The sequence below is a fragment of the Momordica charantia genome (assembly GCF_013281855.1).
Source record: "Momordica charantia cultivar OHB3-1 chromosome 3 unlocalized genomic scaffold, Mcharantia_2.0 BLBB01000003.1, whole genome shotgun sequence".
Taxonomy (NCBI): Eukaryota; Viridiplantae; Streptophyta; class Magnoliopsida; order Cucurbitales; family Cucurbitaceae; genus Momordica; species Momordica charantia.
Window position 1 is genome coordinate 21,446,034 of NW_028275161.1, and position 4,709 is coordinate 21,450,742.

General features: G+C 31.3%; 1 long non-coding RNA gene across 1 annotated transcript; it reads left to right on the top strand.

The window, feature by feature from the left end:
• The first annotated feature begins 1,623 nt into the window (after positions 1-1,623).
• Positions 1,624-3,682, top strand: LOC111008650 (uncharacterized). The gene is made up of 2 exons (XR_002601142.2): positions 1,624-2,204; positions 2,445-3,682. It is a non-coding gene; the product is annotated as an uncharacterized LOC111008650 (long non-coding RNA).
• The last annotated feature ends 1,027 nt before the right edge of the window (positions 3,683-4,709 follow it).

Here is a 4,709-nt window from a genome sequence, read left to right on the forward strand (position 1 = left end):
TTAAGTTTAATCATATTTTTAATTTTGTACCTGCATCATTAATTTGTATCGGTGGTGGTGGTTGAAAACACAACAAAATTTGTGGTAAGAATTACTTAAAGTAGCATATCTCTGCTTGTGATGAAGCTGCCAAAGTTGTATTTTTACTTACATTTCTAGTTTTTTGATAGTGATGGCTAACAAGTTTATTTATATTTATGTTTTTTTGCCAAAATATTTAAACTTATGGAGCCTAAACAAAAATGATATTTACTATTTTACTACGATTCATGTATTAATCAAACTTAATTTGAGAAGCTTGATTGATTAAATTAGTGAGGTTTTCCTTGATTTTTTTCAATTAATCAAACTTAATTTGATAAGTTTGATGGATTAAATTAGTGAGATTTTCCTGATTTTTTTCAAATTAATAAGTGAACTCGCAAAAATAAAATATATAGTAAAAATTACTAACACTTATCTAAATTTTGGGTTATGCATCCAAATTTATTAAAAGAAATAGGTGAACACAAAACGTGGAAGTGTGTTCAAGATTTTTGGACTTTTGATTCTTCAAAATTTGGTGGTAAGATTTCATTTTAATTTCTTCTACTTTTCTATCTAACCACTAACCTCTTTCTAATTCTTTTTTTTTTTTGTTCAATTTCTATGCAAATAATTTTTACTATTATTATGTCAATTATCGTTGAGTTATGATCATGTTGGCAAATCCATTCAAATTTGAGCATAAAACAGTTATTATTGCATTAGTATATGACTTGTTATCTTAATTACAAGAGAACCATTCCTTCATTTTACATGAACAAGAATCATTATTATAAAAAAGATCAGTATAATCACCGGTAATTTGCACCTATTCTTTTTTTTTGATGTCGAAGATTCAAATACATATATCCCAATTTATTGTATTAAAAAAATCATTTCGAGAAAAAAGAATCGAAGATCTGACTTCGAGCACAAAAATCACACATATCAATGATCCTTTTAAAAAGAAAAAATATATATTATATCTTACAAAATTTTGGCAAATACGTAGATGATTTTTGTTTCCAAACCCTAACTTTGAATTTCTTAATTTTGTTCACATTAAATTTCTTAATTAATACAAGAGTATTATTTCTTTCTCATTTCAATAGATGTTATAGAAAACCAATGTTTCTTTGCCAGCTTACACAATACCAAATTTATTTAATCTGCAGAAGAGATTACCTAATATCATCAATTTCTGAGATATGACCTTTTTTCTCATTTATTTTGTTTCTAAATAGGGAACTTCTTGAATCAAAATAACTCCTCAATTAATAAACACCTACTTCCATTTTCCCTTAAAGGGCATAAATAGAGTAAATGTGCCTTTTTATATATATATATTGACGCTCTCCAACTTCCTTTTAATTTGTACCAGATAATTTATATATGCTAATAAACTTACAGTGTTTAATAATAATTCAATCTTAATTGATATCTTTTAAAACTAAAAAATCAAAATTGAAGATTCCGACCAAGAGGTTTTGAGTTCAAATCCCCTCCTCAACAAAAAAAAAAAAAAAAACTCTGTTTGAACAATCATTTTGTTTAAAAGTAATAAATATTAAGGAAAAAGAACAGCTAAACAACCCCACTAATTACTAATTAAATGCTAATATCTCTAGTGTTTATGATTTCCACCAATTTCTCTAGTTGGTAGTTGGAATTGGTCACCTATATATATATGTATGCCCTTTTCTTCTCTTCTCACACCACTCCATCTCTTCCTTCTTCATTTTCAATTCAACTTCCATCCTTTATTTTTTTTCCTTTTAAAAGTTATGTAGTTCATTATTTTTAATTAGCTTCAAAAATTTCATGATTTTTCTTATCAATGTCGTAAAAAGCTTACGGAATTTTAATCTTTTAATTTTCACAGAATCGTCGAAGACGACCTTTGTGTGAGTCTCTGCAGTCCTTTTTCTTGTTCTTGTTCCTTTCCCCACTTTCAAATAACCACTATTTATTTTATTATAATTATGGGTCAGTTAACCCAAATTCTTGGTTAGTTGCACAATCTAAAGAATCACCAACAGAACATAGTGGATTCTCCTTTCAAAGCTTTGAAGTTTATCTGTCGTTAATGAAAGAGATGATTGCGGTGATAACCAGATCAACTTCTTAGAAGTAATGGAACTGGAAGTCTGGATTCACGACTACCAACTCCGCAACTTTCAGTAAGTGCCTTCCTTCTCTTTTATAACTCTCCCCAATTATGAGAGACATTATTTTTATTTTGATGGAATTATGAGATATTATTTTGTGGTATTAAATTAGACTTCTTTGACTTCAGTTATGGGTGTTTTCCTCTACATCAACAGCCCCTCCAATATATAATCTTGCCATTGCAGTAACTTTTTTTTTTTCCTTCAATAACAATGAAACCCACTGATTTCTTGGTTTCATTTACATGGCAGCCATCAAAGCAATCTTTAACATTCGACAACTCTGCCGGACTTCAAAATGACCAAGCAGTGGCTGTCATAATGAAGCCGAGTACACTACCTATTATAAGTGCAGATTTCTGGGTTTTCAAGACACTTTGTATTCAAAGGGAAAATAATCCTAATTTTTCAAGGAGTGTGACATCTACGGGAGCGTGTATTTCATATTTAGACACGGACTTGTTGTGTTCCAAAACTGTAACATCTACGCTCGCATACTGAGCAAAACTATTACAGTCACCGCACAATCAAAAGAATATCCAACGTCCCCCAACTTCTCCTTTCAAAATGTTCAGTCACAGTTTCGTCAGACACACAGCCAATAGGGCCTAGTGTTTTTGGGTCGGCCGTGGAGGCAATATTCCACTATTGTGTTCATGGAATCATTCCTTGGTGACGTGGTGGCATCGGCAGGTGGTCCGAGTGAGGTCCCAGGGTCCCAATATACCATCTCTTTTATGCAGTCCAAAAGAGTAAGTTGTACAGGATTTCAAATAATTGATAAAAAAATTAGCTGAAACATTTAATGTACAAAATTTTATTAACGGATCTGATTGGTTGGCAGAAACCGGCATACCCTTTAGATCTAACAACTACACCAGTTTCTGACAACCAATTAGATCCATTAATGAAACTTTGTATGGTAAAATGTTTGCGTGTTCATCAATTACATGAAATCCCATCCAATTTACTCTTTTGGACACGTCAGCACTCATATCTCTGTTGTTGAACTCTCCATAAAACAAGCGGTCTACCGGTACACTCGCCCACTCCTTTCAGAACTGTTCCGTCACAAGTTCACCAGAGATAGCAGCTAATAGAGCCAGCGTCCAAGTGTTGTTTTCATGGAGTCATTTCTTGATGACGTGGTGGCGCCGGAAGGGTGGTCGGAGTGGTGGGTGTACCGGTAGACCACTTGTTTTACGGAGAGTTCGACAACAGAGGTCCTAGTGCTGACATGTCCAAAAGAGTAAATTGGACAGGATTTCATGTAATTGATGAACAATTAGCGCAAACATTTACTGTACAAAACTTCATTAATGGATTTGATTGGTTGTCGGAAACTGGCATACCCTTCAGATCTGGACTCTTATCATGAATAATGGGTTGTCGAGTTAATTTAGGTTACACTATCAGTTATCAGTTTATTATTGTAGTTTTTAATTACCTTGTTATATGTTAGACAAATATCACTTTAATTTAGTTTTTAATTGCTATTTTAGCCTCTTCATTGACTTTTTTTTTTCTCTGTTGTTGGTTCTTTAAGAAATATCAAATCTGCAGCTCATTTGGATTTAGATTTGTATTTTTTGGTTTTTGAAAATGAGGTTTATAAATATTACTTGCAGAATTTGAAAATTAAAAAAAAAAAAAAGTGGGTTTTGAAAGCTTGATTTTCTTTTTAAAATTTAGCTTACATTTTAAATTTATTTATTAAAGAAAGGTGAAAGATAATATAAAAATAATTGTGTAGATATCATTTTTTTTTAAATAATAATCCTTATCAAATAGAGCTTAACTAATTGTTCCCCATAAGAACAACAATGCAACTTATTCTCAATAAAACTAGATTTCGATCCAAGGACTTTAATCCCAAAACAACAAAGCTAAATTTTAATCAAGAAACACATGTCTCTACACGATTACATATCATGAGATATGTGATTACTTAATTAGAGATCAAAATAATATCCTTGAGGTCTCTCCAAAAAAATAATATCCTTGAGGTATTATTAATCAGTCTATGAAATATTTGAACGACATATATGGACATGTCGATGACATGTCAAGATTATCGATGCACCGATTTTTCCCTCTTATCAATAAAAGTTAAATGTAGGCGATATTTTCAAAATTGAAGAGGGAGCCTTTTATAGAAGATGGAAGATGCTCCTTCTGCTTAACTTGTTCCCAATAAAAATAACAATGGAACTTATTGTCAATAAAACTATATTTCCATCCAAGGACTTTAATCCCAAAAAAATAATACTAGATTATAAAAACAAATCATAAAAATGAAAAAAAAATACTTAAATCACTAGTACACCGGACTCAATTTATTCACAATAACATTTGTTTAAATCAAGAGATACATGCTTCTACACGATTACATGCAATGAGATTAACCATTGACAATGAGAGCATCAATAATGAGTTGGATGCATTGTAACGAGATTGTCACTTGGGAGACCAAGGGTACATATCAAAACCATCCTTACACGATCCACCTAAAAGGGT